The 12058-nt window shown below is 42.8% G+C and overlaps 1 protein-coding gene across 1 annotated transcript in view; it reads right to left on the bottom strand.

Moving 5' to 3' along the window:
* Positions 1-10359: 10359 nt before the first annotated feature.
* The window catches only part of ddx6 (DEAD (Asp-Glu-Ala-Asp) box helicase 6), a 48049-nt gene continuing 46350 nt past the window's right edge, over positions 10360-12058 (bottom strand). The window contains exon 14 of the mRNA XM_038779589.1: positions 10360-10423. The gene's annotated coding sequence lies outside the window, so the exon portion shown is untranslated. The remainder of the gene's footprint in view (positions 10424-12058) is intronic.

Here is a 12058-nt window from a genome sequence, read left to right as displayed (position 1 = left end):
CAAAAAGTCACTGATAGGGGTAGTCTATCGGCCACCAAATAGTAACGTTATGGTGGGGCAGGCAATAAACAAAGAAATAACTGATGCATGTAGAAATGGTACAGCAGTTATCATGGGGGATTTTAATCTACATGTCGATTGGTTTAACCAAGTCGGTCAAGGCAACCTTGAGGAGGAGTTTATAGAATGTATCCGCGATAGTTTCCTAGAACAGTATGTAATGGAACCTACGAGGGAACAAGCGGTCCTAGATCTCGTCCTGTGTAATGAGACAGGATTGATTCATGATCTCATAGTTAGGGATCCTCTCGGAAGGAGCGATCACAATATGGTGGAATTTAAAATACAGATGGAGGGTGAGAAAGTAAAATCAAATACTAGTGTTTTGTGTTTAAACAAAGCAGATTACAAGGGGATGAGAGAAGAACTAGCTAAGGTAGACTGGGAGCTAAGACTTTATGGTGGAACAGTTGAGGAGCAGTGGAGAACCTTCCAAGCGATTTTTCACAGTGCTCAGCAAAGGTTTATACCAACAAAAAGGAAGGACGGTAGAAAGAGGGAAAATCGACCGTGGATATCTAAGGAAATAAGGGAGAGTATCAAATTGAAGGAAAAAGCATATAAAGTGGCAAAGATTGCTGGGAGATTAGAGGACTGGGAAATCTTTAGGGGGCAACAGAAAGCTACTAAAAAAGCTATAAAGAAGAGTAAGATAGAGTATGAGAGTAAACTTGCTCAGAATATAAAAACAGACAGTAAATGTTTTTACAAATATATAAAACAAAAAAGAGTGGCTAAGGTAAATATTGGTCCTTTAGAGGATGAGAAAGGAGTTTTAATAATGGGAAATGAGGAAATGGCTGAGGAACTGAACAGGTTTTTTGGGTCAGTCTTCACAGTGGAAGACACAAATAACATGCCAGCGACTGATAGAAATGAGGCTATGACAGGTGAGGACCTTGAGAGGATTGTTATCACTAAGGAGGTAGTGATGGGCAAGCTAATGGGGCTAAAGGTAGACAAGTCTCCTGGCCCTGATGGAATGCATCCCAGAATGCTAAAAGAGATGGCTAGGGAAATTGCAGATGCACTAGTGATAATTTACGGAAATTCACTAGACTCTGGGGTGGTCCCGGTGGATTGGAAATTAGCAAACGTGACACCACTGTTTAAAAAAGGAGGTAGGCAGAAAGCAGGAAATTATAGGCCAGTGAGCTTAACTTCGGTAGTAGGGAAGATGCTGGAATCTATCAAGGAAGAAATAGCGAGGCATCTGGATAGAAATTGTCCCATTGGGCAGACGCAGCATGGGTTCATAATGGGCAGGTCATGCCTAACTAATTTAGTGGAATATTTTGAGGACATTACCAGTGCAGTAGATAATGGGGAGCCGATGGATGTGGTATATCTGGATTTCCAGAAAGCCTTTGACAAGGTGCCACACAAAAGGTTGCTGCATAAGATAAAGATGCATGGCATTAAGGGTAAAGTAGTAGCATGGATAGAGGATTGGTTAATTAATAGAAAGCAAAGAGTGGGGATTATTGGGTGTTTCTCTGGTTGGCAATCAGTAGCTAGTGGTGTCCCTCAGGGATCCGTGTTGGGCCCACAATTTACAGATGATTTGGAGTTGGGGACCAAGGGCAATGTGTCCAAGTTTGTAGATGACACTAAGATGAGTGGTAAAGCGAAAAGTGCAGAGGATACTGGAAGTCTGCAGAGGGATTTGGATAGGTTAAGTGAATGGGCTAGGGTCTGGCAGATGGAATACAATGTTGACAAATGTGAGGTTATCCATTTTGGTAGGAATAACAAACGGGATTATTTAAACGATAAAATATTAAAGCATGCCGCTGTGCAGAGAGACTTGGGTGTGCTAGTGCATGAGTCACAGAAGGTTGGTTTACAGGTGATTAAGAAGGCAAATGGAATTTTGTCCTTCATTGCTAGAGGGATGGAGTTTAAGACTAGGGAGGTTATGTTGCAATTGTATAAGGTGTTAGTGAGGCCACACCTGGAGTATTGTGTTCAGTTTTGGTCTCCTTACTTGAGAAAGGACGTACTGGTGCTGGAGGGTGTGCAGAGGAGATTCACTAGGTTAATCCCAGAGCTGAAGGGATTGGATTATGAGGAGAGGTTGAGTAGACTGGGACTGTACTCATTGGAATTTAGAAGGATGAGGGGGGATCTTATAGAAACATTTAAAATTATGAAGGGAATAGATAGGATAGATGCGGGCAGGTTGTTTCCACTGGCGGGTGACAGCAGAACTAGGGGACATAGCCTCAAAATAAGGGGAAGTAGATTTAGGACTGAGTTTAGGAGGAACTTCTTCACCCAAAGGGTTGTGAATCTATGGAATTCCTTGCCCAGTGAAGCAGTTGAGGCTCCTTCATTACATGTTTTTAAGGTAAAGATAGATAGTTTTTTGAAGAATAAAGGGATTAAGGGTTATGGTGTTCGGGCCGGAAAGTGGAGCTGAGTCCACAAAAGATCAGCCATGATCTCATTGAATGGCGGAGCAGGCTCGAGGGGCTCCTAGTTCTTATGTTCTAATTTACCGTGGCCAATCTACCTACCCTGCACATCTTTTTGGGTTGTGGGGGTGAGACCCACGCAGAAAAGGGGAGAATGTGAAAACTCCATATGGACAGTGACCCAAGACCAGGATGGAACCCGGGTCCTAAACACCGTGAGGCAGTAGTGCTAACCACCATCACCATGCCACCCCTGACGGACTTACTTTATCCTAGGGTCTTAAAAGAAGTGGCTAGTTAGTTGATTTTGACTTTCCAAAATTCCCTGGATTTGGGAGAGATACCATTAGGTTAGGAAATAGCATTGTAACTCCTTTATTCAAAAAGGGAAACAGAAATGAAGAAACTACAGGCCAGTTAGCTTATCTTCTGTCAGAGGAAAAGATGTACAGGTTAGGTGGATTAGCTGTGATAAATTGCCCCTTAGTATCCAAAGGCTAGGTGGGGTTACGGGGATAGGGTGAGTAGGCCAGGGTAAGGTGCTCTTTCAGAGAGTTGGTGCACTCAATGGACCGAACCATAGAATTTACAGTGCAGAGGCCATTCGATCCCTCGAGTCTGCACCGGCCCTTGGAAAGAGCACCCCATTTAAGTCCCCACTTCCAACCTATCCCCATAAACCAGTAACCCCACCTAACCTTTTTGGACACGAAGAGTAATTTAGCATGGCCAATCCACCTAACCTGCACATCTTTGGACTGTGGGAGGAAACCAAAGCACCCAGAGGAAACGCACGCAGACACAGGGAGAACGTGCAGACTCAGCGCAATGACCCAAGCCGGGAATTGAACCTGGGACCCTGGAGCAGTGAAGAAACTGTGCTAACCACTGTGCTGCCTGAATGGCCTCCTTCTAAACCATCGGGATTCAATGACTCTGACATAAGGAGATAGTTAGGTTAAGAAAGTGGTAAAGATCTGGCAAACAGTTTAGAATGGGGGAAGCACGTGAAGCTGTTTCATTTGGCAGGCAAATTTTTAAAAAAGCATATTTTCTAACTGGTGAGAGATTGCAGGCCTAAGATTGCGACGGATTAAGGTGCCCTAGTGCAGGAATCACAAAAATCTAGTATACTGGTACAGCAAATAATTAGGAAAGCTGATGCAATGTTATGATCTATTGGCAGGGCAATTTAATATAGAAATATGGAAGTTATGCTTCAGGTGTACAGGATACTGGTGAGATGACATGTACAGCACAGGTTTCCTTATTTAAGGAATGATGTAAATGCATTAGCAGTTCTGAGGTTTATTAAGACTAATACCTGGAGAATGGGAGGGAGGGTCGTCTTGTGAGGAAAGTTTAGACAGGCTAGGCTGAGAATAAATGTATCTCAGAGGGTAATGAGTCTTTGGAACTTCCTTTCTCAAAGGATGTGGAAGCAGTCTTAATGTTTTCAAGGTACAGATAAATGGATTTTTGATAAACGGGCGGGGGGGGGGGGGGGGGGGGGAGAAAAGAGAGAAGAGAAAGGAAGACCTTATTGGGGTGTGGGCAGGAGGTTGCAGTCAGATCATCCATAATCTTATTGAATGTGGAGCAGGCTCAAAGGGCCGAACAGCCTACTCCTTTTCCTAACTGATGTTCATTAAAAGTAATCTTTGCAAAAACTCTAATGATCAATGTCCAGTTTAGTACTGAGCCAACCCGTCTATACCCAATTACAATCCGAAGTTGTAATAAGCGCTACACCTGACCTGCACTCCCTGGATCAGAGTGAACTCTGCACTCCCTGGGTCAGGGTGAAGTGTGCCTATTCTTCACCACCATGTAGCGAACCCAGCTGAAAACATGCACAAAAGGCAAGATCTGAGTCAGCAGTCACATCCCAACTACAAAGTAAATTGCTGACACTCAGTCTGGTCATTACAGTAAGAGCCAGCAAATTCGGGACGCGAGAAAACAAAAAAATTGACATTATAAAAATACATCATACCGACTGAAGATATGCTTCAAATGAGCATGCCAACACGGAATTTTCCCATCATCAGATACTAGCTCGTGGTTAGAGTGCTCTGTAATCAATGGCCAGTTGATGGCTAACCACCAAATCAAACTGGACACAGGTGTAACACATCTCCAACAGGCTGTCAAATTATGGCCCATAGATCCCGTTCCTGACAATTGCTAATTTTACTCCGATTTTATCTGTTTGAAGATTTGTTGCTTCATATGTATCTAAATTTCAATCAGGATAGAGATCTTTTGATACCAATAGATGAAAATTACCCCAAACATCCACGTTTCACATTAATTTCACCCACCAACCACCAACACATGGAAAGTATGCAAAAATAAAAGTTTGCACACACCTAGTCAAGGAAGTCTTAGAAAGGGAAGATGTGTACGCACCTTTAAGAAATGGGTCCATGTCATCAAAACCTGGATAATTATTATTCGTAAGAACCAGGCGGAGGAAAAGAGGTTGCTGCCTCTAATTTATCCAAAGGCACTGTGAAGTACTATTTACTGGGAAAGGGATAGGGCGATAGCAAGACCAGGAGGGACAAGTTGGTTCCTCTGGGCAGCAGATGCTACAAGTGAAAGCCAACTGTGGGTCAACTGCTGCCCTAGCCCAGGGCAGTCAATTCAGCAGACAAAACTTTAAACGAACATTCCTGTTCAGTTTGGCTCACTATCACACATTTAGAAAACTACACGAGCAAAGAACATCAAATCTAAACACAAATACACACAATTGGATTCCAGTGAGTTTTATTTAAATGAACAAAATGCAACTCTGTAGCTTTCTTTGAACAATCTCTCAACTCATTCTGAATATGCTTTCAAATCATTTCACAACCGGTCCATATAGCATCAGCCTTTAAAGAAAAGTTCTGGTTTGAAAGTAAAGTTTTTTTTAGTTCACTGGAATATTCAGAGCCAATTACACCCATAATAGGGAACCAAATCTGTGTGTTCTATTTAAATAGACTCTTATTTGTAAGTAACACTATTCAGTTTAGTTAAGTGTTACCATTTAACAGTCCTAACATTTCAGTATCCTTAATGCGATGGGTTTAAATGATGCTTTTTTTTAAGCCGCCAATTTAAGAATCTTTGTTCAAATTGGGGAAACAATGTTTTTTTTTCTGGAATACTGAAATGGGACAGGTTTTGTCTTTAGTTTGTTTTTAAACCCAAGCCCATTGCCCTCCCCCTTTGGTAAAGATCCATATGCATATGGCATTATTTGAACTCTTGTTCAACAACCCACAACCCTACCAACCCCCACCCTCCCCCCACCCCAGAGGACTACATCTGCACAATGAAAAAGAGTTCCATATTGCCCCCAGGTATCTTCTCCTCCCTCCCCCCCCCCCCCCCCCCCCCCCACCCAACCCACCCTTCAAATGGAACTAAAAAGGGGAAAAAAAAGAATGTCCAATTATCCAAGTCAAAATAACTGACCATGGATGGTGTCAATGGCCAACAAAATTAGCTTGGATGTCAGATGGTCATAATTGGCAGACACAAGAGTTTCCATTACCTCGTGGAATTTTATCACTTCACCATTAGAACAGTCAAGTTTGGAATTACTCAGTTTTAATGCAGATGAAGTCCTCTAAAACAGCAGAATAATCTCCCAACTTCCCAAACAAAAATAGAATGAGATGACTCAGTCACCTAGTATGTGAAGGGCTCACCGATGGTACTGTGAGCCAAGGTTTAGCTGCTTCACACACCAGAAATATGCCATGGAGAACAAGGGGAAAGATGCTCTCATCTCATTCCTTATTAAAAAGTTTTGGCCCTTCCCAAAAAAAATCCTCGTTATAAGAAGCCAGTTACTGGTTATGAAAAGCTTAGTGAATAATTACAGCACAACCCTTTTGCAGGATTATCCCATTATTCAAAAGATGCTCCTTAGTGAAGATAGAGGTTGTTGCCCTTCATTTAAGGAATATCTTTTTATGAGCTGTATACTAAGTTCTTACAGCAGTTTGATGTAGGCATCTGCTGCTATCTGCCTACATCACTGGCTTTTATTAGTTAGATAATCATTGTTAAGACAGATGCGATTAACACACTTGACTCAACAATGGAAGCTACAAAGCATCTTTCCCCATTCAAAACAAAATTTGCATACTCCGGCATAGTCGTACTATCCCCAGATATCCACCAACACCAGAAGCTATCGAGGGGATAATCTAGTTAAATGCCAACTCTTGCAGGAGAGGCAAAGAATTAATACTACAACATATTTTCAGCTTTATCTGTGCTTCGGTAGGGATTCTTAAACCATGGCAACAAGCTTGTTAATGATGGCAGTGTGTACGCTCAAAGTCCAACACAAGCTTTGCGTCTGATGTGCACACTGCCGTCGGCTCTCTATTTACAAGACGGGAAGTGAGTGTGTGGAACGATCCCTTCACCTTTTATCCATGGATGAAGAAAGCTGCAGCACAAGAGCAACATGCTACGTTTGGTCAATTAGTTTCCCTAACCCCCACCTGCTGCAACGATAACTGCTTTTACATGGAGTACCTGCAGAACTGGAGGTGTTTACATAGCTAGTATCCGTGCTCAAGTCTGTTAACACAGCTTTCTGCTACTGACACTTATCTTACAGCATTTCAAATCTTGTAAACCCTATAATCTCTGCACATTAACAAAACAGAATCTGTCAGAGAGGCACCTGCACATAGCCAGAATTCCACTCCCCAAAAAGTGCAAGTTTGTTAAACTCAAAAATGCTGATTAACAAGTAATTGGCAACATAATGCACAAAATGTTCATTGCACTCCAAGTGCAACGGTGCCTATTTATGCATGCATTACACTTAATATCGGATTCACGTCCTGAAAATTATTTGCACTTTCTGCAAACCGATCCCCATGTTTTTGTGAAATGGTTGCTCACTTCACAAAGCAGAAAGGAATTAAATGCTGGAAGAATCCCGTGGTCCATCACGGAAGCCCCATACAACAAAACCAATACGAAATTTTAGGAAATGTACCACCACCAATCCAACACCCCAACAAGCCAACTCCAAGATTTATGGACTTTTGGGTGTTTGCCAGTGGTAAATAATTATAGTAAGACTTATAATACTATAGTTTGAGTGCGATAATTTCTTTCAAGGTGTTCAAGTTGCTCCCTTGTCGTCAAATACACAAGCTAGTGGAAAATTCCTAGGGGTCAGACTGCTGGTCCTTGACCAGCCATTTCAGAACTAAAAAAAGAATTCTTCCAGCTACCATTTTGCATTTGGATCACAAATTATCTTACATATGTGAGTGCAGGAGTTGACTGGAAGTACAGGTGCCTCCAAGACAGCAGTTACTCAAGCTGGAGGTTACTAGCAATCTTTTCTGTCTCATTGCTTCACACTGCCTGTACATCAGGCCAATCTACCAGCACACTGTGAGGGGCACAGCTACAGGCAACAACATTTACAAAGAAATACAATTACAGGCTACTTGTTACCGAAAGAAAGAATAACACAGCCCCAAATGTGTCAAACTGCTCATCATCATTTTTTTTCTTGAAATTTAAATGGTGATGGGAGTATAAGTGCAACACACCCAATTAGGGTGTGCCCAGGGAAAACCTTGTTTATTTTTAAAGATACAATATCATTACCAATGCTTAAAAGGGTTCAAAAAGTAGAGGCAATGATATCCAATCTTTTCAATGGGTTACACAGACATGGTTATACAGTCAATAAATCAAACCTTCAAATTATTATATCATAAAATACACTCCAAAGAACAGAATATGACAAATGTGTGCACACATGCTGGGTTGATGGTTTGGAAAAATTTTAAAAAAGAGGAATAGTAGCTTCACAAGTCAGAATAAAATCATTCTGGGAGTACATTTGCTCCAGAGGTCTGATTTTCTCACATTAACGTGTTTCAGAACTATCGATTGTACTTGTTACAGCTGGAGCTAGTTTTGCATTAGTCCCCATTAAATGACAGGCAGTCACAGCTGTGACTTGTCAATTGGCTCACAATAAAGCAATCAGCTGCACTGACCATGTGGTCCAAACTATGCCAAACTGCATTAAGCTTTTATTTCAGAGAGAAGTAGGCCTCTCTGCTGCATTCAGTGATGCCAACTGGAGGTAGAGCTCCTTCAAAAGCGTCACTACACAAAGTGTGGAAAAAGACAGGACAAATAGGTAATTTTTCTTGTTTCCCGTTTCAATAATTAAATTGAACCCCAATCCAAAAAGGTTAGACTAGAACAGAGTCTAAACAAACCATGTGGACAGAAATAAGATTTCAGTGAAAGATGGGAAAATAAAACAGCAAAATAAAAAGAAGAATGGATAGTCAGGCCACCTGAACGCTCAAAATGACAGCTAAGATTTTGGGAGAAGTCTGTGGCAGCTAATGTTAGCTAGCAGCTGCCCTTCAACCTCTGCAGCCATACTTACTGGTTTTTATTCACCTATGAGTCCCGTACAGGCATCTATTGTTTGCACTGGGAATATACTAAAAGGGCAATAGCTGGCTGGGTATTTTAAAGGCTTTTTTCTTGTTTGACTGCAGACAAGAACTTTTAGATAGTTGTGTGCACAGAGTGGATGGATGGCGTTATAAAATATCGTTTATTAAGAAGTGTTGCACCACCAAGTATTTGGGTCAAACGGTTTAGAGATAGTCACTGTATCCAAACAGTGCAATGCAGGAGGGAGATCATGCCATTTCAGCCACTTGTACCTGTGTTACGAACTTCCAATTGCAGGTAGCTGGATACTATATGAACAGAAAGCAGTTAAGATGTTGTATGTAACAGTGCCCCTCACAGCTTTAGCTTCACAGCAACATCCTACCCATTCCCTACCAGCCTCAGTAACCAATATTTTTTTATATCAAAGGTAACAAGATGATAGAAAAAACCTATTTACATGTTTACAGGTGTATACACATCAGTCTTCCGTGGGACACACTTCATCTTGCTGCCAGAAGGAAAATGGATGCCTGTGTTTAGAAGTCCCCAAGTCAGAGTGTAGTTGCTGCAGAACAGTCTACATTCAAATCTAAGGGAGTACATACAGGTGGGGGTGGGGTTCTTTAGTGTTCTGCTCGGGTCGTTCGTGCTTGGGAGTCTTCTGGCCGACCTCCATGAAGAAAACAAAATTAAAAATGCACAATGCAAGCTTTCCTTCTGAGCGCAAAGTCAACAAAATTAGCCCCAACATATTTAACATATATACATCAAGATGACATCTCATCTGGAGTTCCAGCTCAACTTCTCCAAGGAAAATAGTCCCCTTCAAAAATTAAAATATCTAAAAACTTGCAAATTTTTCCCCCTTTTCCCTCCCCCACCCCCCATACATTCCATTTTACTCTCACCAATGGAAAACAGATGAAGTTGATGTCACATAACCCTCCCTCCCACCCGACAAAAATAAGTGACAGATGGCTATAATCTAGGGATGGTATTCATATGGTCCTGCATCACCGTAAGGCACTTTATACAAATACCATAAAAACTTGGTAGCCTAAGACTGATGAATGTGTGCGCTGGGAGAAGTTGAGAAGCCATCAGATGAATATCCTGGTCAGTGGCTTCAGCGAAAATGGAAGGGTAAAACGGAGGGGGAAGGAAGGAGAAAAGGTGGAGTCAACAAAGTGTGCTGTTCGCTGTTCAGTTCAACTCTTCAGTGCCGCTTAGTCTAGAACCCCCGTGACAGTTAGTGCAATAGTTGTCCACTCCCTGCACACAGTGCAAACCATTGAGCTCAGGAAGAAATGGTCCTTCACAAAAATCAGGGAACTACACTTTGTGTCATCATCAAATGAAGGAAAATAATGTTGTCTTAGACAAAGAAAAGAGAAGGGTATCCCCAAGAAATGATGTGTTCCAGAACAGGCCAAAAAAAAAAAAAAAAAAAATTCTTCAGTTTCTGTAATCGTGATCGGTGCCTGTGGACACACAAAAAAATATGGTTAGAGATCTGATCACAGCATTAGTATGATGCTCATTTTTTAAAAATCCCATATAATCTGCAAATTTTTGAAAATGACATTGTTCACCCCGAAAAAAAATTAGTTCACCTATTCCCATCCTAGCTTTTCTCCAACAAAAAGGATGTAAAAGTCTCTAGTCATCCTTAGTGTCACAAAGCTGTGCTACATGTTCGACAGTCACTGGTTTTCTACCTTACACTCACTCCACAAAAGAAAAACTGCCCCACTTCAATCATCTAGATTTAAAACCAAAGGAGTCCAAATCCCCAACTATAACTTGTATTAAAGAAAGCTTCATAACTCTTACGCCTACAATTAGCTGCCACGATTCCCATGTCTAGGGCAGCACGGTGGCGCAGTGGGTTAGCACTGCGGCCTCACGGCGCCGAGGTTCCAGGTTCGATCCTGGCCCTGGGTCACTGTCCGTGTGGAGTTTGCACGTTCTCCCTGTGTTTGCGTGGGTTTCACCCCCACAACCCAAAAGATGTGCAGGGTAGGTGGACTGGCCACACTAAATTGCCCCTTAATTGGAAAAAATGAATTGGGTACGCTAAATTTAAAAAAAAAAGGATTCCCTAGTCTGTTGAAATACCAGACAACGGACTTCCCGTGGCAGCCATGAGCTGAGCGGTGGCTCTCGCATGAAATCCTCGATTATGACTTTTTAATTACAGTAAACAGGCACCAAAAATATTTACAGCCCACCAACCTAACATCGACAAGGAACAGAGGGGGAAAACGTAATCCACCCAGTCAAAAGGCCAGCAAAGGCAAAGGAAGGGAAATCTCAGTTTCAGAGCCGACAGACACAAGAGATAGCAAGGAGCCAGGAAGGACCCCACAGTTCTCAGCACACAGACCCAGGCGCCAATGGACAAGCTTACAGGCTTCATCACCTGCGAGCTCGAAAGACACAGGGAGGATTGAAGACCTGGCAGCCATCAAGACAGCAGTGGAGGCTGCGACAGCCCTCGTGAGGGAAGCAATGGCCATGGTGCCGCGGCAGCTTAAGGCCCAAGAGACGACGGCAAGAGAACTCGAGAAGGTTGCCACGGACCAAGGGTCCGGATCGCGGTACTCTAAGCCGGGTTGGCGAGCTTGATTAATCCCAGAAGGGGCTAAAAGAATAAGTCGACGACCAGGAAGACAGGTCGCGACGACAGAACTTAAAAGAATCATGGGGATGCCAGAAGGAATGAAGGGGAGACACCCCACGGAGTATATAGCGGCGATGCTCAGGAAACCTGGTCAGCGAGGAGGGCTACGCTAAGCCCCCGGAGGTAGATTGCACCCACAGGTAACTTCGGCAGCGGTCCAAAGCCGGGATCGGGAGTACAAGTACCAGGACAAAGAGCGGATCCTGAGGAGGGCGAAAGGCGCAAGAGGGTGCAAGTGGGAAGGACATTCCATCCACTGTACCAAGACATTGGGGCAGAACTGGCCAAGCGTCAGGGTGAATTTAACAGTGCCAAATTTGCCCTGTACGGAGGAAGGTGCGGTTTGGCATACTTTACCCTGCCAAGCTATGGGTCACACACCAGGAGAAAGAGTACTATTTCGACACCTCAAGAAGAAGTCAACAAGTTGGGC

Source organism: Scyliorhinus canicula, chromosome 19 (genome assembly GCF_902713615.1).
Source record: "Scyliorhinus canicula chromosome 19, sScyCan1.1, whole genome shotgun sequence".
Classification (NCBI taxonomy): domain Eukaryota; kingdom Metazoa; phylum Chordata; class Chondrichthyes; order Carcharhiniformes; family Scyliorhinidae; genus Scyliorhinus; species Scyliorhinus canicula.
Note: the sequence above shows the minus strand (reverse complement) of the source record. Positions and strands in the feature narration are given on the sequence as shown.